This window comes from Diorhabda carinulata, chromosome X, assembly GCF_026250575.1.
Source record: "Diorhabda carinulata isolate Delta chromosome X, icDioCari1.1, whole genome shotgun sequence".
Lineage (NCBI taxonomy): Eukaryota > Metazoa > Arthropoda > Insecta > Coleoptera > Chrysomelidae > Diorhabda > Diorhabda carinulata.
The window spans coordinates 39,851,287-39,877,481 of record NC_079472.1 but is presented as its reverse complement, the minus strand read 5'-3'; the positions used below and the strand labels follow the sequence as shown (position 1 = coordinate 39,877,481).

The 26,195-nt window shown below is 31.0% G+C and overlaps 1 protein-coding gene across 1 annotated transcript in view; it reads left to right on the top strand.

Moving 5' to 3' along the window:
• The first annotated feature begins 1,839 nt into the window (after positions 1 to 1,839).
• LOC130902217 (CUGBP Elav-like family member 4) overlaps positions 1,840 to 26,195 on the top strand; it is a 1,507,660-nt gene continuing 1,483,304 nt past the window's right edge. The window contains exon 1 of the mRNA XM_057814156.1: positions 1,840 to 2,237. The gene's annotated coding sequence lies outside the window, so the exon portion shown is untranslated. The remainder of the gene's footprint in view (positions 2,238 to 26,195) is intronic.

Genomic DNA, 26,195 nt, shown 5'->3' with positions numbered 1-26,195 from the left:
TCAGTAGAACAGATATTACTTGCTCTTCTGGATTGGTAACCTATGTGTTTTTCCTAAAGTTCCCTACGAAACTTTCCATTTAAGAAGTTGTAGAAGAAAGTGAAACAGAATTAAAAACAACGCCTTCAATAAATACTGAAAACAACCAGCCTTAAGACACACCAATATAAATTAAACCGGAAAAGCAACGATACCAAAAATGTGAAATTCTACATAGTGAAGAGCAAATGGTTGGAAGCTGGTACGCCAAATGGAATAGGATGCGTGCAAAAAGCACGGTGGAGGATCGTATCCCTACTCGGTTAGCTGAATGCTCGAATACGACTTATGACAATTCATCTCCTTGAGTGGCATTTTCTCATTCTATGAAATTTACAAACTCGTCAGTTGAGTACAGTAAGCTTAAGCTTTTTGGAAACTATGATCTGAGGTCAGCTTGATCATCCTTCAGCTGATTATGGATTCTAATCCAGAACCAGATTTTGATTACAGTTTCCGAACGTTTCCGATCAATGTTCGATAGCTATTACAAACGTAAAACATGATCTACAAGAAAATTGCAATTTTTATCACTTTTTTGTGCACTAATTCTTCCATGATATTTTTTTAGTTGCAGATTATAGATATTTAATAATTGTTATCGATCAGTTACCTACTCACACTAATACTAATAAGCTATTTTTATGCCAAAAAGTAGAAAAACCGAAAACCTATAAATTTGGCTGCTCATGAGAATTGATAGAAGACCGATAGAAGAGTAATTATCAATTTCTTTATCTCAAAACACTGAAGACAAATGAAACAACCCGTCAACTGGTCGCGGTTCCCACTGATTTACTAGGGTAGAGAGTAGTCATATGACTACGATCCGATTAACTCGATCAGTTTCCAAATAATCCGATCAGAGTTTTCGAAAAGTCCTCTTGTATATAATAAGTACAAACTCAACTTAAATTCTAACTTGAGCGGTGCGCTTTGGTCTTCGACTGCTGTTCTCAGATACAAATACAAACCCACTTTACACAATTTACTGACTTACATCGGCTTACCCAAGCTCAAATGGGCTTTCGCAGAAACATTTCAATAGAGTTTGTCTTCATTGTAGGCTATATGATGAACGAGCTACTGAATCTTCCATAATTGCTTCTGTTCTTCGAAATATCAAGATTGCCAACTGTATCTTCCTTATAATAATTTACTGGACTTGCTAGGATTCCTGTTGGGCTTGGGAAAGTTAATCTACTCACAACGTTGTTGTTTGTTCCTTAGTCAGCTTCGAGGAGGAGGACGGTTCGAATTTTTTGCTGTTTATCTTTCTCTAGCGATGCAAAAAGTGGTGTCGCTTTGTATACGGTAACCTAAGTTTCAAAGCTTAATGGAAATGTGAGTCTTGTGAATAATAGTTTCGGAGAAGAACTACGTATAACATTTTAACAAGTTGTTTCTTCAAAATAAGTTTCATCTTGTTTCACTTTCCTATATCATTTCTAGGTGTACCGGATTATTGCTATGTTTATTATAGACATATCAACCTATATATCACTTTTACCTATTCCCCATATAGTAACTACAAAACAGTTATTCCTGACCATACTGATATAACCATTCATTGAATAAACTCATCGGCCTATTGCGAATTCAAAAGTTCAATGTACATCACTAATGGAATACTTTCCCTGACCTAAAGAAACAACCTCCCATATAGTCATCATCGCATTACGTTCAGGTGTGTGAGAGTGTGGGTGCGAGCATCCCCCCAAAGACAGCGCTTGCGTTTCTCTTCGGAGCGTGCGCATTTTGTTGTGACTCCCTCGTGGCATTAACTCTCTGCCGACCCTCGACAGTCGCCGCCGTTCTCGACCTCACGTTTAAACGTTTGGTATGAACCGCCACCGGCAAAATAACCCTTTCTGATCGCGTGTCGTGCCGCTTTCGGATTCTTGGACATTATTGATACCACGATCTCTATTTTAACTGGACATCAGTTAATACGCGCGAGTGATATAACCTCGATATACTCTAACCACCTGGTGATTGCATTCTTCTAATAAAACTTTTTTGAGTGCTTAGTTATCCTGGATATATTTATTCTCTAATTTATATTACATCGTTAGTTTCAAATAGGCTGCTGGGATCGATGATTATTGAAGCTGAACGTCACTAGTCTAGCCTCGAAATATCATTGTTCAAAATAATATTTATTAAAACTTATTTAGTTACTCACCCTTTCACAACAGGTAAGTGAATTGAACGAAATTGGCCGATAGCCAGAATTCGGTGAAGTGGAAATATTTCTGAGAATATAAGCGGAGGAATGTTATGCTCGGTTTTCGCTGGCTAGCTAATACGTTTTTAATTTCTCGAGTATGATTTGTTGAAACCGGATGAGAACACTACAGCTGGTGCTTCAGAACAGTTCCAATTTGAGTGGAATAATAATTTTAGTTTGAGGATTTCGAATGATCTTGAGTTACATACTAAAGAGAATTGAACAAAACTACTACCAACTTTGAGAGTAATATTGCAATGAATGAGTAATTATTAAATATCAAAATGTGGCTATAAATATAAATATAAAATTTCAAATTTATCAAATTCTTACAAGTCAAGTGAACAATATCAAATACGGAATTAATTATGATCTGAGACGTGCATTTTTTTACCTCAAATTGAAGCTTTTATATTGAAGCAACGTTAATATTTTCATTATCTTATCATTTTTGAATCTTATAACAAAGTAACTCCAATTAAATCTTCGGATTGCCACAAGAAAATATGAAGCAGCTTCATGAGAAATAAATTCGCCATATTAGTTGTTAAAATTGGATAAAATGAATTAGAGATACTGTCTCTCAATTGATAAGAGATTTTGGATAATCCTAAAATAATCATGTTCTCTAAATAGATCAATTGAACGGAAAATTTAACCTTCAACTTATGTTTATATGGAATAATTAGTAATTACACTTTGAACCAAGTGGAAAAACGAGTAAATAAACATTTCCTCAAGTTGCAACTTCTTTTCTATTTCTTAAATACTAATTTTATTAATCTTTATTCTCTAATTTACATCACTTTGTCATTTTCCAAAAGATTGCTGGGATCGTAAGGTTGTTCTTTCATAAATGGAGGAGAAGAGGATTTGGCAATGATCACTTATTCATCATTTTTTGCAATTACAGAACTTGATATATCTTTCAATCAATGTGGGTCAAATCTATTTCTTTTATTGTATTATCATTAATCAATAATCCTGATATAAAATTTCTAATCATACAGGCGTCAAAAAACATTTTCTAACGATTTTATCATGTTTTCCAAATATACATACTATGCGTGAGTACTGCCCTCAATATATTTTATATTTTCAATGATGAACTTTTTCCAAGCAGTGATAAGATGATAATAATTACACATTGTTGATAGAAACGAGGGTTGCTACTTAAGTTTTGAGATAAGGCAACACTGATGTGAATATGTCCAATCTGACATAGTCATCATAGTTTGACGTAGATGGGTCAGTTTTGAATGGTATATTACGATTTTCTTGGCAGGAGTGTTCGAAAATATCAAGGAAACCAATCGCAGTCGAATCATTCTCCACCAGGACAATGGGAGCTCTCATACATCAGTTCGAACAAAAACATTCTTGAATAGTCAAAGCAGCAAATTGATGGGATGCCGTACAGCCGCACCTATTGATATCTTCTTATTCCTGCAGATCGAAGATAAATTGCGGAATTAACGCTTTTCTACATGTTGTGGAAGTACCTCAATCGGAACGGGTAAAATGCCTCGATAATTGATTCAAACGTAACCAAAAATATATTGATTTTATTGGAGAGTATTTTGGAAGACAATATCCAATTATAAATATTTGTTTTCGTATATCTATTCCAAATCTTAAGTAGCAAGCTGTATAATTTCGATATAATATCGTCCCCGCAACACTGTATAACAAATACAGTCTTAATTTCGTTGTAACTATGTGTCAGTCATTCCAATTGTAATTTTTTTGCAGTAGTGTTACCAATGGTTTTCATAACTAAAGAGAAATTTCATTTATTCTAGGTAGGTATACTTAACTCAAAACCGAACAAAGATTTTTATTACACTGATTATGAACAATGCTGGTTTACATTCTTTGTATGAATTAACCTCAGAGGCTATACTTGTTTAAACAAAACAACTACTTTAACTTCATGTAATATAGAGAAGAATAATATTTCATATTTTGCATAAACCAAATTTCTTGTTTTTGGAAAACAATTTAGAGATCAATTTGCTAACTCCATAACTGTTTAAAGTTTGTATTGATATTCCACTAAATACATGTATACATTCTAACATTTTTATTTATTAAATCAATACTCACTCTAAAATACTGATCTGATCTATTTGATTTTCTGGTATGCTTCATTTTATTTACCATCTCAAATTTTTTTGGTAAAAAAGGCACTTAATAAGAAGTCTAACTGTATCAAGTGAGTGATACGGTGAATTCGAAAGCAATTGAAATTTGGTGAAATATTTGTCATCCATCAACGTATTCACTCCAGCTTAAAAGCGCCAGAATGTGAAAAAAATGTCACTTAAACTCGTTTTTTAGGTCACTCTTTGAAATCATTTCGACACAAGAAAGAGTTAATTATCTTCTGTGTACTAAGGACTAAAAAATGGGAACTATTGATGGGTAACTGTTTATTCATTGATTATATAACACTATTGTATCAAAATGGTTGACTAACAGTACACATTGTCATTCAGCCCATTCGTACTATGACTAAGAAAAATTTTAAGACAAAATTCGCTGTTTGAGCTTCCACTAAAGCTCACAAATTAAAACACAGTTATGAAAATGATACAAGAAACGGTTATATTTGATTTGCACGATTGACTAGTATAAATATATTAGCATTTGTGCTATCCCAATAGTAAATCACTAAGTGGTTGTCAATAACACGAGTAATGAAGTAGAAAATTTTGAACAAAGTGAAACCAATATTTTAATCAAATTAGATTTCTGACTTAACATACATGTAAGAATGGCTATAAATTGGAAGAAAGGTGTTCTTCAACTGCATTATAAAATTTTGCATTAAGATTGCGTTGAAAATTCATAGAAACGACTCTGGTACATATTTTTTACGTACTTATCCGTACGCAAATCTAGAATCTGTAGCATAGAAGTTGGTACAATAAGTATACCCACACCCCTGGGGATCAACTAATTTGTATAATTTATTTTAATTCCTCGATTATTTTGCTAATATGTTTTGTTTACTACGACTGTTTATTATAAACTGCAATAAACTGTGCTACATAAACTTACTTATATACCACAAATATAATTCTCCAAACATAACGAAAAAATATGCGCCTTCGCCAAACTGTCCTTTGTAGAATAGCACGGCCTACTTAAGGACCCATTTTACGAGTTAATTCGTAACAATATGTTTCTCCAAATTGAGAACTGAGGCTGTCTAGGTACTCTATTTTGAACTGTAGTTGTGTTAACTCATCTCATGGCGTACCAGCTATTCCTAATGAACATTAAGATAGAGGTTAAATTAAAAGGCTGGTAAGTCTCTTTTGTAAAACTAAGAAACCAATATTTTTTCACTTTATATCGGAGATTGGAAATTTCCGAAACGATATAAAAAAATAGTTAAAGAAAGAATCGCTCGAAATTTGAAAACACATTATGAATTATTGTGACAAATTTTGGGTCATTTGAGTTAACAAAATGAACCTATACTTGATTCCACTGAATTTATTATCTCCCTTCCTCACAAAATAATTCATGTCGCTATTGATTTTGAGTCGTTCCGTTTGGGTCCAATTTAACTAAAGCGGCACTAGAAGAAAAGCGTAACTTACTCCAAGTTGACAAGGGGGCAAGAGGGGAAAGCGGAGATGAAACAGAAGTTTATATAAAAACTTTCCTGTCGCAGAAACATTTTTTTATCTTCGAATTTTCCAGTCGCAGAGATGTAAATATAAGTTACGAGACTCATGTGTAAAAATAACATCGCGGTTATTATTAGGAGATATTCTGATTCTACTTTGATATTGATATATCTGCAAAAATATAAATTACTTCTTGGTTTTAGCTGAAATTTTTTTATATCTTACTGTGACGCTATAAGGTAAATTTTATTGAGGTAAACGATATGTCTAGTTAATATGACAGCATATGAGAAATAATTTTTATTTTTGTTTTACAAACTCGAATTCTTATTATCTTATTATATTATATTAGCTTATATTATCAAGAGTAGAAACCAAAAAATTCAATTAGATGCAATAATGCACCAATTTATAATACAAAAGTTGCTGTGTAAGTTTTGAGATAGCCAAATACAAACAAATATTTATAATTGCATCTACCTTAATTCTTTTTCAAAATATTCTCCACTTTTGCATTTGAACCAATTGTCGAAGCATTCTTCCCATTCCGATTGAGGTACCTCCAAAACATGTTATTTGAAAGCATCAACCGCTTCTTTAGGTGTAGAAAAACGTTGAGCTCGCAATTTATTTTTGATCTGCGGAAAAAAGAAGAAATCCTTTGGAGCCAAAAAAGGACAGTACGGTGGATGCTTTGACTTTTCAGAAACTTTTTTTTCATTAATTTGTGAGAGCGTTGTACTGTTGTGATGGAGAATGATTCGTCTTTTGCGGTTCTGTTCGAACACTGGCAAGCACATTCTGGTGTACCATTCAGAATTAAAGTTGATCTATTGGAATTGTGGCGACATGACCAGTTATTCCGTGAAAATAGATGACCATTTGCTTTGAAACGCTGCTAACACCAACAACTTTTGTTAGATTTGGCTCCATACAGTCGATTGTTGTTAAGTTTTGAATTCCTATGCATAGGTCCATGACTCATCACCTGTCACGATCTTATAATCGTCTTTCGAAATACCGCAATTTAATTTGTTCAACATTCATTTGTACCAATCGAGACGAAATTCAATTGACCGATTGTCAGATTATGCAGTATCCATCGCGAAAAAATCTTTTTGTCATCCAATATTGAATGTATCCGAGTGGAAGTAATACCAAGCAAGCATCAATCAGTTTACGCACAGCATTGATATTTTCTGGCACAACAGCCCTCACGAAATTAATACTGTAGGGAAGTGTGACCACGATTGAATTCAGAAAACCATGGAAGCACAGTGGTTCGAGATGATGCTTTATCACCAAAAGTCGAAATGAGGATCGGCTCACTACTGTTTACATTACATTACATTTTGTGACAAAGATGAAGATTTCAAGTTTCCGCAAATAGCTCAAATAGCACTCGTATGACAAGAAATTCGAATTGAACAATTACAGTGTAACTAATGTTAACGTTGCTGTAGTTATTACTTATGGATTTCACTTCACTCATTTAATTAGATATATATTTTCAGATATTTCTTGAAAGACCTTAAATAACTTAGGGGTGTGTGGTCTGTCGAATAGCAGTAGCATAGCAGTTCCGCGATTTTAAAAGTTTGATTTCATATTTATATTTTTTTATGAGGATAAAATTAAAGTTACTTAAGAATAGGACAATCTTCTCAGAAATAGTGACAGATTGATAGCGCCTCCTGCGTGGTCGCACAGCTCGCACATGCCTAGTCCTAAGGCCACTAAAAATGAAATTATTTATCATGGGAAATTTTTCATGCATTAAAACTTGACTTGCATCAATATTAAATCTTGAAATGTTTTAATCGTAAAAAAATATGTTAAAAAAATATTCATTGTGCTCAAAAAATATTTATGTTATTAGCAACTATTATAATACAGAGTGAACCAAATAAAATGATTCACAATAATATTTATTATATATATATATATATATATATATATATATATATATATATACATATATATATATATATATATATATAATATATATACATCAATTTCTGTTCTTGACGGAGTGTATATGTAACAGAAATCTTTCGTTTCCCGATTCACTTCGTTCCACACTCTCAACTCCTTTTGTTTTTCAATACTTATAAAATCTTCGCAATAAGTTTGGTTAAATCTGAAATGTATTATCTATTATTATTACATGAAAAATAAATTAAAGTAAACAAAGAAGAAATGAATCAGTAATTAGTTCTTAGTTCTACATGGTATTTAGTAGTATCATTTTTTCAATACTTCTAAAATGATAAATTCTATTACAGACTGAGTTGAGATAAGTTAGTAGCTAGTACTTGAAAAACTTAGACATATTGTGTAAACTGGAGTAACGCTTCGACCTACTATATCATGTTTTATTGCTCTATTTCGTTGGGGAAATGCATAATAATGCTGAGAACTCTTAAAATAACTCTTTGGTTATATATGTGCGTAGTTAGGCCAAAGGGTCGGTGACGTAGTATTTAAAGACACAACGTATTCAGACAAGCTTACCTACTAATCATAGGGCTAGTGGTGTGTGAATGTAAAACCAATACAAAGGTCAAGTTGGTATTGTTCTTGCATATATGATCCTGATCTTGGTCTTATAGTGAAATAATTGGTCTAGGCTTTGGTCTGTTTGTAGGGTCTATTTTTGGTTTTGTACCAAACGGTTCATTCTTCTATAAACCATCAAGAAATCCGTCAATAACTTACTTTATCTTTGCCATATAAAAATGTCGGTTTGCCTTTCAGTTAATTTCATCGCTTGATAGATTGTCAAATTTATGCAATTCTAAGCATCTGCTTCTGAAACTGAAAAATTGGAGAAGGCAATAAAATATATATAGATAATGACAAGTAACTTCCTCAATTAAGTAATTACGCGCAAGGGTGATGCTTAAAAGACCTAAATATAATTTTTGTTTCTTTTCCCTTGGGTTACCCTCCCATTTTATTCTACCTAATAGGAGAAACTTGAATAAATTTTTTGAGAAAAATTAAAAGGTCGCTACTAAAGATTTGAAAAATCTAACATCAAGGGATTATTTAAAAAAATTTGTATTTATTATAACATGATATTTTTTTACATGATAAAATGAGGTTTTAAGGTCCATATATGTTACCCAAAGCTAATTTTGTATCATATATGTGTTACAATTTACTTTCGGGATGTGAATAAACAAGAGGAAAATTGCACTTAAAATACAGATTTTTAAAAAATTTCTTCAATTGTCACAATTTTTGGAAAACTTATTAGATAATTAATATAAGCTTATATCAGTTGTTTAGAGTCTTCAAAAAGATTTTGATGCACAATTAACACGTAAAAAACTCATTATGCAGACATCAAAATTGATTTTTTGTAGTTCGGGAACTTTGGTCTGAAGGACTTCACAAGAAGCAAAATATACTGCTTCTGGTCTTCATCTAGGGTCAGTATTTTGTTGTAATCTTGGATTAAGGACACCCCTATCCCAGCTCTATTATTGACTACCTTAAATTTTGTTACTATCTCCTTACGTTGAATATATTCCTTGTGTTTGATCCAGTCTTCAACTTTTTTCTTGAGGAAATCTGAGCTTAATCTGGTAATAGAAAAGAATCGTTTGGTGACAAAATCTCTAGATTTTTATTACTAATGTTTTCAACGTCTACATTAATTATTTTCGGGCAAAAATCAGCTCCTTCTTTCTTTAGAGCTATCACCATTTCCCACTTTGTCGTAAAAAAGGCTACAAGACAGACCATAAATGGCCACATACTTAATTTATTGCTTTTCTAGCTATGACTAGCTATACTCTTATTTATTGATTGATTGCTAGTTTTTCTGAAATCTTTCGATTAATAAATTATCTGGTCCAGACAAAGGCCCAATTTCATTTTGAACAACTGGTTCCAGCATAATTTCCATAATGTGATGCCTACATGCCAGAGCATTTACTTATCCACTTTCTGCTTAAGTAGAATACAAGCCCCTTTTCGAGACCCGGTATTAGATGCGGTTGTGTCGAAATTCATACTCTACTTTATTAAGTAAACCCCACGAAAAATGGGATTCATAAGCTGCTGATGCAATGCTTTCACTTTCACCAGACTCAACTTTTGGAATGCTGATCCACCCTTTTAATAGAAACTCAAACTGGAAGTCGGTCAACAACTTCGTGGCCTGTAATATTTTCTAACATATTTCCGTCTCAGTGCACAGTTAATGGAACATCAGTGTCCAAATTTTTTTTTTTGTATTTTCATCTATTTTTTGTATACACTGATGTCGCTGATTAATTTTAAAAATTACTTATGAAAATTATATTGAATTCTAACATTTTTGCCCTACTAGGCGCAAATATAATTCATATTACCTCAACGTTATCTTTATTAATACGTGCAAAGAAGATTTGAACATGTGTATAATTTGAAAAAAACAATTAAACAAATTGTATGCCGGTGTCGCAACCCAATGCGTATGTCTACTTTAAGAAATATTTAATCGAATCGAAGCCACCCTTAATAGAAAATTGAGGAATGTCCAAACTTCTGCCAAGGGACCAGGTGATTCTCAGAATCAGACACTATTCCAATTTTCCGTGTACTACTACCCGTCATATCAAGGTACTGTGAAAACTGGTTGGTTTACTTGAGATGTTAGATGACTCTATATAAAATTCACTACAATTCACTAACGATGCAAATTTCGTTCATGTAATAACAAAGAAATAAGATGAATCTAAATAATGAAATCAAGTAAATTTGACAGGAATCATACAAATATTGTACTAACGATACAAGAAATTAATTTACAGTGAGTGTGTACTCACATTATATTTTTTATTGTAAAAACCTTCTAGTTAACTTATGAGTCTTGAGATATTGACAATAAGCTGAGAATATTTTAATATAAAACCAGATACTGAATAGAGAATCTATCGCAATATTCCACTAAATTGTAGAACAGGAAGTTCTAGCGTAATCCTTTAACTATTCTACACACATTCTGGGATATTTCCAAAAACTCATCATTTTAATTGAAAATTAACTTTTTCAAAGCTCCCTAATAAAATATTGAACAATTACCATAAAAGATGAATTTTCACAAAAAAAAAATATTAAGCACGTTTTTGTCAGCATCTTTTACCGCCTTTAACCAACACTCAGCGTTTAATTTTTAATTTCAATGTGATTATATTGAAATTTTTCTTCATATCAGTGTATATACAAGATTCACGTCCATATAGGAGAGATATAAACCTAATCTTTTTGTAAGGTTTCTAACAAAATTTTCTGAAATAAAATACTTTTATGTCTCCTATCGACTGGTCACCGGTGTCTTGAATTGATGTTCTAAATTTTGGAGAGAGACAAAAGCCGAATTTGGTGGGTGTTTTATGAGCTACCAATTGTAAAAGAGCTTCCGAATCAATGATAGGTACTGATAAAACTTATAAGATCTATTTTATTTCCAACTACACTGAATCAGCTTTTATCATCAAGCATGAAATTGTTTCGAAAGTGAAATTGTGAAATAGTCAATAATTCTATCAAAATTAAGTTTCGGATTGATGATAACATAATGATAGAAGACTCATTAATAAATTTATTTAAATTGATAATTTTGGAACTATTGCGTTAAACGTATATAAGATTTTCTTTTGATTTGATTTCGTATTCCAGGCACACCAAGATTCTGCTTCATAGCGTCGAAATGGGAGTTTATTCTATCGTTTATTTCGTTCCTTGTGTTCACCGGTGTTGCGTATACCAAGCTTCTAACATATCCCCCAAAAAATGAATCCATTGTATTTAATTCAGTAAAGCGTGGTGGCTATACAAATTGACCTCCCCGAACAATCGACCTATTAGAAAAATGTTATTAAGTTGATTCAGGTTTTTATCAAAAAAATATGGACCTACTAAATTACCCACTATATCAGTCCACACATTGACACAAAATCGATGTTTATTCTTTGTTTGGATTGTACTTTCAAGATTATCATCTGCCCATAAATGTAAAATATGGGAATTCATAAAACCGTCTCGTGCGGCACCACGTAAATACTAAACACTACAAATATTTACAACAGTAATTACAATTTATGATAATTTTCTTCAGATGTCTCTTTATGGCGTGTATGGCGATCTAAAAATCTACATAACACCTAAGCTGTAAATTTCATTAATTCATATATTGAACAAGGAGTACCTTTTTGTTAAAAAATCGATCGAAAAATTCATTTTTGTTATCTTTAGATTGTACAGGTTGTCCCTATATTAGTTACGGATGGTTAACCATTGGGCATAAGCCTTCAGATAGTGTTTAGAATTATTTATTCCGTCAAACACACATATGGACATATAGTTTGGAAAATATGCTTGACTATCAGTTTTGATTTCGGAACTTTAAGTACCTATAACTCGGAAACGAGGGGACGAACAAGAATTTTTTTCATGTCACCAATCACTCCAGAATTTTTTGAATCAAGTCCCAATTCAATTACTAGAAGAACGAAATTGCAAATTTTCCACTTTGATATATAAATTCATAACCAAATCTTGACTTTTTTCTAACTTTTTAAATCACATGTTCAAACCAGGTTATTAGACTTTTTCTTGAAATTGACAAAATCTCATGAAACATTATAGAAGTAACAAAAGCTTAAGAACTGAATTATCCATGTTATGAATATAAAGTTTTTGAAATTAACTGGCAGATGAAGATTTTTGTTAAATTTCAAGTTTAGGCTATCTCTTATTATTCCCCCAGAATGGTTGGATTGTTTTCTACTCACTTTTATTAAATGATCTTAACAGTCTCATACAGTGTCAAAGGTTTGGTCTTTAGTTATGAGGCTGCAAAGAAATTAGTTTTTTTCGAAATTTTTCCTGGTAAAAGTGTAAATGCTATTGTCAAAACAGGTAGTAGTCGCTAATTGAAAAGAGATCTATTTAGACTACAGTTAAAAGTAGAGATTTAAGTTGATATTATTTCATATAATAACACTAGTACAAGTATATTGGCCCTATTGGCCGACTAATCTGGTTTTTCTCAAACAAGCATACACGTGTGTCCAGACATCATAAATTTATATATAAGGAATATTTGGTACAAACATACATAAAGATAAACCAAACAAACGACTACAGCTTTTAAATACATTACATTACATTTTGAATACAATACATTTAAATACATTTATAGAGCTTGCGAAGATCCTAAACGATTCCATAAAACATATACTCTATCTTCTCTTAAAAAAACCTGTGGACAGGTATAAATGACAATAGCATTTTTATGTAATTTCAAAACACAAAATTTGAATGAACAAATTGATCCCGCTCACATGATTAAACCCTGGAATTACAATAGGTACTTAGAAGATCCCTACTTTCGATAAATCGATTCCCCTGCACATACACTATACTGCAATCGTGTTAGGAACTGAAAGGTCTTGAAAGATCCCCGATTCAACGTTTCTGAATTTATTTTCATAGATTTATGGTAACAAAGTTTATCAAACCAGACCCGGTTCTTTGGACGAAATATGACAAAAAAATTACGTAAATGTTATATAATTACCTCTGAAATGTCGCGACATAGATATAGATGAAGACGATTTCTAATATCTAATTCATCATTAATTCAATTTGCAATCAATAATTGCGTTTACAATTAATTATTATAATGTCTTTGGTTCATCCTCGAGAATGGTCCCAGAAGTACATGGCCTGACCTAGAGATGGCAGAAGTTGTTTGAAAAATACATAATCTATACAGCATCGGTTTCAATTTTGGAAACCCCATGTTGTTTAGTATTTGTGTGGCAGCCATCAATAGAGAATTTGTAAACATGGAAAAAATTGATCATTGTTATGTGATACAATACTTTTATTTGAAACGCATTAGCCCAACCAATATAAAAGCTTGAGTAGATTCTACACTGGAGGAGACTGCTCATACGTTATCAACAGAAGCATATTGGGTAGCAGAGTTTAAATGAGGACGTACAACCTACGAGTCGTTTCGAGTGTTTTTTCATTACGATAATGCGCCAGCTCACACATCCATTATTGCTATGTCCAAAATTACATTCTGTACATATTGAACATAGTTGGAAAAAGTGTAAGGAGCTAAAAAGAGATGAAGTTAAAATATATATCCAAAATTTTTGTGTTTTCTTTGTTGGGCCAGGAACTTTTGGGACCATCCTCGTACTTTAGTTTTACTTTTAAATTAATGATAATATAAGATCGATATGTAGTAGTTTCTTCCAAAAATGTGATGTATACAGCCAAATATCAAGGTGGACTTTTTCTATAGACCTCCCTGTGTTTTATTTTAAGGTTTGCGAAAGAACACATCCATATTCTAGATCTAATTGATCGATTTTCATTAAAAGTCTACGAAAACAATGAAGTTCGGAAGAAGATAAGAAAATTGGAGAATTTTATTCCGTTGCTAGTTTTATCCTTTATCTACGATAGAAAATATTTACTCTCCAAGATGCGAGTAACTTTCCTAGACGTTTCAATCCCTCATAGATAATTGTATTATTCATTATAATTTATGACATCATAGAAGATAAATAACGCTTCTTTGCTGATTGCTACTTTGCACGCTCGCGGCTTTAAATATTCGGAAAAACCATCAACCTAATTGAACCTCCTTTAATGTAAGTGATCTTATGTAATTCAGTAGAGTCGAGTCGAAGTGAGGGAATCCCAAATATAACGATCTTGATTTTAGAAATCCAGGTCAGCCATAAGCAATATCCACTTTTTCATGAAAAAAGAAGCAGTGGTGTCCGAAAAAAAATTTTTTTAGGGATTCATCCAATAACTTTTTAGTATATAAAGAAATGAAATGAGTATTCCTCAAGGAAACAACGGAATTGATATTGGATGAAACTATCATTCAACTGGACCATTTACATTTGATTCTGTTTATAAAAAAAATTAAATTAATTGAGATCCTTCTCCTATCCCCCAGGAAGGCAAGATGAATTGCGGCATAAAATTATGATAACTATCAGCTATTTCCAATGGAAGGCTTGAAAACATCAAACATCTTTTTTATAGGCCATATCAACATAAAAAGCTTTATTGCGTCTCTATTTTTTTGTATTATTTCTATCATTAACTCGAATCAAAATTAACAAATGATGAAACTATGAATTAGAAAAAGTAAAATTGTAGGAAGAAGTGTACGGAAAATTATTAACTTATATTGATTGATTGAGTTATATTGATTATTGTCACAATATCTGGAGGAGGAACCACAAAACGGTGTTGTGAGAGTGGAACACGACCTCTTACGGAGACAATATTTATTATAAAATGATATTATATTGTTGTAAGTATGCTAGAAAATTCTCATATTATCGCATAAAGGTAATGGACCTCACATTACGTAACAATTAAAATTATGTGAGAAAATCTTAGAACAGTATATTTATAATTGGATTTGGCTATATTGTTTTTACAAATTTTCTCCATCAAATCAATATAATTTTTGTATCCGTTTGAACCAATTGTCCAATTTTCAATCCATTGAGGTCCATTCAAACTATGTGGTTTGAACCCATCAATACCTTCTTCAGGAATAGAAAAATCTAGATCTGCAGAAATAAGAAGGAATTATTGAATGCTAAACAGGAACTGTAGGGCGAATGACCCAATAATTCGATATTTTGTTTTTTTTTTTCAAACTAATGTGTGAGAGATCGCATTGTCTTGGTGGAGAATGATTCTTCTTCTGCGATCGGTGTCCCTGAAGTTTCAAAAACTTCTGTCATACAAATGCTGGCGTACCATTCAGAAATGATGAATCTACGGTGCTCTAATGGAACCATTTGCTTGGAAGTGCTTCGTGTATGAACAACTTTTGTTGGATATGCCTCGTCTTCGAAAACCCATACAGTCGATTGTTTTTTGAGCACTTATCAAATTATGCGGTATCCAACACAAACAAATCTTTTTGATTCAATATTGAATGTATGCGAGTGGATCTAATATGCCTAAACTCAGGGTATGTCACATGACGATCTTACAATATCAGTTTACGCACAGTATTGACGTTTTTTGGCACATCAGCCTATTTTGGACGATCTTTACGAAATCATAGAAAATCATCGCATGGTAATGTTCGCGATTCAATTCAATTTTTTTACCAATATGAATGTTCAAAATGTTGAAGTTGGCAATATCAGATATGACAATTCACTTCAGTGTTACCATATGTCATAACTTAAGTAGCCTCGTATACACGAAACTCATGATATAAACCAATTCATGCCAGTTGTATCATTCCAATATTCTTCATAGTGTTTGATATAAGAAAAAACCAAGACCAAGAAGAACAAAATATCCTATTATCAACTAAGATATGAGCGTGCCAGAATTGTTTCACATAGCAAAAGATAGATAAGCATTTAAACTAGTGGTCGCCAACCTCCGTTAGGAGAAGGCGTGGAAAGAAGAACTAAGATGGAAAGTGGGCACTACATGAAAGCTGTATACTTGGTTTAGTAAAATAGACGAGAATAACGTGTACCTTCCATTTGAAACACCAATTTTATGTAGAGATTCTATTTAAACATTAAATTGGTAATATTGAAAAACTTTGTGAAGGAACTGAACAAAAATATGCATTATAATATTTGCAAAAAAATTTCCTAAGACTAAAGATATTTGCTGGCCAACAGATCAATAACGTTATGAAAGATTTTCAGTTCAATAGTCGTCAAGTAAAAGGTTGTTCATGACCCTCTGAAAAACAGAAAAAAAATATTATGAAGATGTTGTGGCTGACTGCAAAAATTTCACGAGAGTGAATATGGTATTTCTTACTTTCACATTCGTATTTTTTGACTGAAAACCTAGTAAGTATAATTGATGAAGGCGTGTTTTCATCAAGATTTGAAGATTGTTAAAAATACCATCAGGGATTTTGGGATGAAAATATGTTAGGGGACTAACAAATAAAATCTAATGAAAACAATATTCGTACCAGATATTTATAGATTAGAAAGTTTGAATGTCAGACATTGTGCAATACAGCTTTTCAAATATGAATGGACTATCTATCGGTCACGTAACGTTTCGGTTTCCAGTATGAAATTGAAGACAATTGCATGTTATTTGGGGTCAACACAATAATCAGGCCATTGTTCAATTAATATATTATAGATTCCAGTATTTCATATCTTCAAAAGTTTGTGATGCTTAGAAACTTCGTATTATGCTAATGTAAGATGTAAACCTCAAGTAATAATAATAATAAGATCAATTTAATACATTAACCTAGTTTTATATCCCTACAAAAGATGTCTAGTTGAAATTGAAAATATGGAACTCGCAGTTTCCGAATAAACCTTTGATTAATTTTAAACAAATCTTGTGAAAAGCTGGATATCTGAAAAAGGAAAACCTCGAAATATAATCAAACAAAGAATCAGTACATCCAGTAGATAAATTTGAAGGGTTGGGAGTGAAAATAACGCGGCAATTGAGGAGCGCATTGAAAGTACTTCAATCTATCTAAAAAAATCAGTATTACTTTCATTCCCAAAGAAAATAAATACCACAGAAAACAACAGTTAAAACTGTATCAAAAGCTATCTCAACATGTGAAAGGAAAGTTATAAGCGATTAAAAGAGAGTATCTGGAAGCAGATATGTACGATACCAGCTACAACAAATACATTGATTCCTGGAGCCTACTATCCGATTCTAATAGTATCAAGAGGAAATATCAATTTTCGAAAATTTATTTTGTTAATATTTTGAGGTTAATATACTGGACTAGCTGGATTATTTTATACTTATTATTCATCAACATCAATCTCTCATTTGATTCAACTTCGACTCCTTATCTCAATAGTTTCCATGCAGGAAATTGCTTGTCCGTGAATGAATATATTTCCAAGTTATAATTAGTTACATAATTCTAACAATTTATACATAATAGCAATACTGATTCAGTAATGGTGATTGAAAAATAATATCTAGCTGTAAACAATTAATACCTTGTTTGGAATATGTTTTCCACATAGAGTCTTGATAGTTGGTTTAGTGAAGGAATGAACTTCCGTGGCTTGAAGTGATGAAAATTACGCACCACAGAGTGGCAATATATTGATATTTATAATTAGTTAGTTGTTTTATCTTGATTTTTAAAAAGTATTTCCGCCATTTTCACTCTCGTTTATTGTCAACTTCCCATAACTTCTGTTTCCCTTCAAAAATGTTTTTTACCGGTTTTTCCAATTTTCTATTTCATTATTTAATAGTACCTAATTGCAATGCTTCAACAAGTTTGAATATTCTCAAATATGCAACCACCTAATTGTGAATCACGTTTTTTTTTGTCTTAAATGACAGAATTACTATATATTGAATAGTGCATTTGCAAAACATGAGACGATATACTTATATTAAACTTAGTTGCATCTATCACTTTTCAGATAAGTTCAAAAGGTTTGGTGCATTTGGGCCTGTGGTTTCATTATCGAGAAGTTCGTTGTTTATGTGTTTATGAAGTTGTTCTTCGTTTTCTATTTCATATAGTTCTCGGTGTAGATTTTTATATGTTCCTTCATATAATCTTTAATATTGGGTTTGCAGGCAAGCATAATTACTTTCATAGCCTCATAGTTGTAAAGTCCATACCGGTTTGAGTATTTGTTTGTATACTATCACCTCACTTTTGATAATAAGTTTCAATTCCTCTATTTTCTTTTTGATAAGTTCCTGCCACTTTAGGCTCAGATGTAGACCTATATATATCACTGTTTTCTTATATGGGATAATCTTATCGTTTAGTTTAACTGGGAGATTGTTCATTTTCTTATAGGTAAAGTTGCTATGGGTAGATTTTCTCTCATTAATTTTAATGAACCATCTGTTAGTCCAGACATTTATCTTGTTAATTGAATTCTGAAGATTTTTGCTTCTCCAATAGTTAGTGTTGCAGTGTCATCTGCAAATGTAACAAATTTAACATTTTCCGTAACAGTGATGACACAAGTATATAATAGGTATATATGAAACGGTGCCTTGAGGAACTCCTATTTTAATTAGTCGGAGCTCTGAATATTTGTTTTCTTGTTTAATTCTGAATATACGTTACAATTATATATGATTGACATTTTTCATATACCTAATCACAACTTGTCGATGCTGGAGGCTTTATGCTATTTCCTTATAACCTAGAGAACTTTTTTATTAACAATATTATTATTAACAATAACATATCAATAGTCGCAGAACTGCAAATATGCACATATGTGGAACATTCCTCGATCAAAATCACCTTAAACCAAGACAAGCAGATTGAAGAAATCCCATATTAAGGTCATCGAAAGTCGATCGAATCCTATATAGAAGTCCCTAAGTGAGAAGTAAAACATCAAAAATCCATTAAGCTCTTCTCTCACTATTTGTATTTTAATTGGAACAACTATCGTTAATGGTCTTGATGATACGAATAAGTAGTTCAAATTACATACATAGTATACGCATTAGAAAAAACCTTTAAATAAGGAAATTTCTAAAATGTCTGTGATTTCCAAAACGAGAATATTAGTTCCAACTACATTGATCATTTTTTTGGATAAAGAAATCGTCTTATAGCAATTCCAAATGATCAATTCGGATTAAGGAGGAATTCCATTGTTGCATAAATAATCATATTCCAAGTGTATTTATAAGGAATTTGGAGAAAGCATCTCTCATTCAACTTCCTATAATTCAAAAGAGTAGTCTACTTGCATTTAGTAAAAATAGTATTTGGAAAATCAATTGCCTTTATTTAAACAAGCAAGCCATAAATACTATATGTGTAAGCACGCACATGCATGTTAGTTTACAGATCTTATTGGTGTCATTTATCAGAACTCATATGTTTAAAAGATTAGAAAACGTGCATATGCAATGTCATTACTCATCAATTTCTTTACTGTAACATATAAATTGGTAGAAATTGAATACAAAATAGTTTCAGTATAAAAATTTTTGGACCAACATTAAAGTATTGTTAGTAATGACAAGATTTAAGTGACTGTGTTATCAAATTTGTGACTTCTTCCAAATTATACGACTGGTTGGTAACTTTGGTGTCCTTAATACCTCTATTATTACTTTTCCGCAGTTATCACTATTCCTTCACAAACTTCTAAATTCTATCTTGTCCCCAGTTGAATCAAGATAGTAGGAATCTAAATCAGACTAAAGTTATTCAATTACATCTCTGTCTCTTTGGAGTGAGCATTAAAACAAAGTGCGAGAAGTTGATCGAATAGATATAAATCGATTAGCCATATCCCTATATATACAGATCGATTCAAAAATTGTTGGCATTGAATATGAAGTTTTGGAATATAAAAGATGGAATTTGACACAAACCAATAATACATTGATAATTTTAAGTGAAATTTTTATTCGAATAAAAATGAATGAATGCTTTAACTTAAGATTACATCAATGTGAATTATATTTTAAGTAATAAAGTACAATGCAAGAGTTTTTATATCGATTTTCACATTTGCTTAGCCTTTGTTATACATTCTTTGCATGTCACTTATTAATAAAGCTTACCGATTTTTGTTTGGTACGATTTAAACATTTCTATATTTTATAAATGTTGGAAAAATCTTTGGTAAACATGGAATTATATTGCATTCGACGAAAATCACTTAATTTAATGATGAATCAGTGTATTAAAATATTATTTTTCACATAGAGTTTTGAATTGTATTGAAATTTGAATTGTATTGAAATGAAGCCGGCCCTCTTTGGTTATAATAGAATTCTAAAATTCGGCGAAAGCGCGACACTTTTAATATATCGCGGAATTCGTTTGATGTTTGTTTTTATATATGTTTTTATCATAGCAGGTGATTTGTTCACATTGTTTCTTTTGAATTTCTAGACATGTCTATTGTTTCAATTGTTTTGCTTCTTTATTTTTTAGAATTTTTGAGAACTTCGTTCGTTTGTTTAGTGCAGTTTAGTTAGTTCATGATACATAGTCATAGTTATCGGAACGAAATAGAAAAGTAAAGAATTTAAATAAATTATATAGGTTAGTTAAGTGTTAGTGATAAGTTCGTTATAATAAGTTAGTTAAGTGTGGTGTAAAGTGTTTAAATAAATTGAGTGAATAAGAGACAGTGTGTATAAATTCATCCCACCAGTATAAATAAATAAGAAAAACATTAAATCAACATAAACTTTACAGCAGTCTATTGATATAAACAGAAAATTAAGAATGATACACAAGAACAAGATCTAATCTTTTGAACAAACATCAATTTCTCTAAAATAATCTATGATATTGATGGAGAAGAATTTTATGTTGTAACATTATTTGCCATAAATATTTGAATGATATTTGAACTAGTGTAGGAATACCATGACTTATCTCCATTTTATTCTACAATTCTTCTCTACAGGTTGCGATTCTGTACTTTTGCGCTCCAATTCGGTTCTACCTCTCTAATATCCTTCAAAACTGCATCCATTTTTCCTTTGGTCTCTCGTCTTTCTTGTACCTCCTTCCTTTTCTTCAGTGGCCCTTTCTCTAAATGGTTCTTCCTGTACCCAGGATCATCTTAGTCTTTGGATTTCATATATCTCGTTATTGATGGGTATTCATACAAATTCTTCGTTAGTTCCTCTTCTCCATAGTCCTTCACTTGTTTTTATTCCTGCTAAAATTTTCCTCACTACCTTCCTCTCCCATCTGAACAGTTTTGTTTCTTCCGCGTTTGTTAAAATTCATGTTTCACTTCCGTAAGTAATTTTTGGTCGTATTGTTCGGAATATCTTAATTTGGCTGCTCTAGATAATTCTTTTGATTTTATCATTTCTTAATGATCCTATAGCTTTACTTCCTTTCGCTATTCTCTTATTCATTACTGTTCGTTCAAAATTCAAAAACTTCTTCTATCTCGTATTTTTGTCCTTTTCCGCTTTATTCTCTGTATATTTCTTTTCACTAATCACATTTTGTCTAGCATATACTTTGTTTTCTTTTGGTTTAATCTTAATCCATAATTTTTGCAGCCTCTCCTAATTTACAGAATGCTCTTACCATTTCTTTTTTGTTCTGGTTATTAAAGGAATATCGTCTGAATATGCAATTATTTGCTGTTTGTAGTGGCAAATGAGCCACATGTTGTTTATATCTTGCTCTCTCGAGAAATTTTTTCCAGCACTAGATTTAAAGACAATGTTGATATTGTATCCTTGTTTATATCCCTTTCCAACTTCTCACAACTTCAGATCTAGAATTATATTTGACTGTTATACATCCACAAACAAATGTCGCAAACATTTTGTTGATCCTTCTATTGTTAAAGATCCCTTTGATTTGGTTGTGTATTGGACAAATGGTGATATAATTTACAGTATCTATCACTGTTGTTATAGCAGTCTTGACTTTTCTAACTCTACTTTTCCTATTAGAATCATAATAAACTATTGCATACTTTAGTGTAAAATAAGAAGTAATACGGATTGTGGATAACTAGTTAATGGTTCTATTGCCAAATGCTTACCGTACTTAGAAATAGTAGATAATATTCATTTGAAATGGTGTGATTGAGAGATATGAGCTTATCACAATTATTATAAGTGAATGTGAGTTGTGTAGATGGATTGGAAGCATATTGAGTACCAAAATCTAGAAAATATGAGAAGTACTTGTGAACGGGAAACTTTGAAGATGTGAATAAATGAAACAGTAAGTTTCAATGTTAAGAAATAGGTGCAGAAAATGTAACTGACAATATTAACAATAGATGAATGAAATAAAATTGATTTAATTTCATTTTGTGGTGATTCAGAACCATATTTCAGATTTTTTCCTTCATACAAGGGGAGGGGTTTATTTGCTTAGAGAGCCAGATTTGAGAAAAAGAATAGAATGAGGAACATGGTAATGAACACATAAACGTAAATATTATGTGAATATTAGAATGTTTATAAAAATAAATGGATTGGTGGAGAAATTTAGATGATAAAAGGAGAATTGATAAAATAAACTAAATACCAAAGCAAACAAGAAACAAGATGATAACATGGACATTTGCAAGGAAGAAACGAAAGTGGAAACGAACAGAGATCATAGGGAATACTAGTGTGAAAAGATCATGAGAATATACATATTGAAAGAAATTTTCATTATCAGTGTCAATTAAGTTGATGTGTATATATTGATTCTTATCTCTGTTAACTACATAGATTTTTAATAACTATGGAATTGGAACTTATCCATTCAGTAACATAAATATAAACGCTTAATGCGATTTTTGGATTAGAGAATCAATGAGTATCAGTAGAATGAATTAAAGATGACCCACGTTAATGGGTAGCAATCATTTTGGATCAAGCGGCTTCAGCTTAAATCTAAAATCAATACTGTTTCAATTGAATTCACAACCGTTCCCGATTTCGTAAGATATGATTTTAATTTTTTTCCATCCTCCAGAACTGCAGTTTCTATATTAATTCGTGAGATTTATTGAAATTACTATGATATAATTCTACTAAGTGTAATAGGTTCGGTGATTTTACAGTATATATATATATATATATATATATATATATATATATATATATATATATTATCATATATATATATATCATATATATATATATCATATATATATATATATATATATATATATATATATATATATATATATATATATATGTATATATATGTATATAAATTTATTTTTTGCCTCTTTCTAATTTCTAATACAATTCTCAAATTACAATTTTACAACCAGACAAATGTAATAAAACTGTAATAATGAGCACCGATGATTATAACAATATAATGACTCAATTACAATACTTATAAAAAAATTAAATCAGATAAAACCAAAACATTTCAAAACAAAGCTAATACATTTATAAAAAAGCTTTTAAATAACGGCTCCATCAACGCAACTGAAGCAAAAAAATTACAAATACATAATGCTTTACCACCAAAATTATATGGTCTTCCAAAATTACATAAACCGAAAATACTAATGCGTCCAATAGTGTCATATACCCAGTCACCATTCTACAAATTATCCAAATACCTTGCCAACAGTTTATCAAAAAGAACCAATAATTGTTTTTACATAAAAGACTCATTTATGCTTAAGCAGTGTTTAGATACAGTAGATATTCCTGACAATTACAAAATCATATTTTTAGACGTTATTTCAAAGTACACAAATATTCTTAATGATCTCATAACAGACGTATTAAAAAATAGACGGGATTCAATTAAACAACATACATCACTCAGCTATAACGACTTTGTAGAAGGTATTATGCTTATACAAACTAATAATTATTTCCAATATGAGGACAACTTTTTCCAACACCAAAATAGATGTATAATGGGATTTCCAATTTCCTCAAATTTAACTCAAATATGCAATTCACTTTAGAAATTGAAAACAACAACAAAATTAATTTCTTAGACATGACACTTATTAAAATCAATAGTAAAAGATAAACTAAATATTATACAAAAGAAACATGGTCTAGAAGATATCTTAATTATAACTCATGCCATTCCAAATCACAAAAAAAACAGCGTTGTTATAGGATTAATAGATGGAGCATGAAAATTAACTTCTCCAGAATATCACGGTGAAGTAATAAAAAAACTCAAAAATACTTTGAAGAATAATCAATACCCAGAAAATTAAATTAATAGAATCATCCAACAACGTACATATAAATTACATAATAAGAACAATATAAATCCAACTACACAAATAAATTCAAGTAGAGAAAAATATACCTACATAGCACTCCCCTATACATACCAACTATCAGAAAAATTGAAATACATTTTATCGAAACATAACATCAATATAACTCATAGATCACACAACAAATTTCACAACACTAAAAAACAAAACTAAAGACACTAAGAAATCAAATATTATATATTCCATACCATGTTTGAATTGTCCTAAAAATTATATAGGAATGACTACACAATATTTAGAAAACAGAATAAATGGTCACAAATATACCAAAAATACATCGACTGCTCTACATAAACACGAAAAAAATGAACATTATGAATTTGATTTTAAAAAAACAAAAATCTTAGCTCATGTTACTAACTATCAAAAATTATTAATCAAAGAAATGATCACATAAAACAAGATAAATGTTCTGAGAATGATGGACAAGATATAAAAAACCTCAACTTAACAATAATTTGTTCAATTAGTTTATTTCAATCTACCTGGTATAATATCGTTTTATTGAAATTTCGAGGTGAATACACTGATTCTAATTCTGTTTTTAATAATGTTTCCAAGATATATACTAATATGTTTTATCTATTCTACAAATATTTTAATCATCAAAAATTAATTATTCTTTTGAAAATGGAAGGAGCCGAAACGTTAAGTTATACATAAAAATCTGATATTTTATTGAAGTTTCATTATTGTATCCAAACAACCTATGAACCCAAGAAATTAGAAAGAGGAAAAAAATTTATAATCAAATCAAATATTGAGACCAGTACTGCAAACCTGATATGATCAATAACAATATCAGCAGAGATCATTTCAGGACTTTTATCACGTAACAAGTAGAAATAATCGTGATGATTAATATTTCAAAGGTCGGATGTTTACGAATTGGTAATTTGAAAAGATGTATTTTGTTTATATGATTGACATCAACATTTCATAGTAGAAGAAATATGTGTTTCTTATTTTTTAACAGGTAATTAATTTTGATCTCCATCCGTTTTATCAATTTAACTAGAAAAATCTAGTTACTTTATGGTAGAAGTTTAGTTAATTAATGCCCACTCGCACCGTAATCCCCAATCCACTAAAATAACGGGCTATTAAAATTCAAACTACGGTTTAAATCATGTGACATGAAGATATGTCACCGATCTGGGGAAATTTTCTTAAAAATTGAATCAATATGCACAAATACCTATATTTAATTCATACAATATAAGTTTATACAATCAGTTTTTTTTCGTGTCATTTTTTCTATTTTGAGAGTTTCTTGTGAAATGTGAAATGTGAAAGGAAGAAAGAAAGAAACGGACAAATATACACATCAAGAAAATAACTCGACATGGGAGACTTCACTTTTTAAACATTTGACATCTACATACCTTGGCAGAAGTAGCTCTTCCGACATAAAAGGAAATATCATAAACCCACATAATGTAGGCAGTAGTAAATTATTAGAAATTGGATAAATAGAAACTAGCTGTTTAGAAAATGCAATTATGA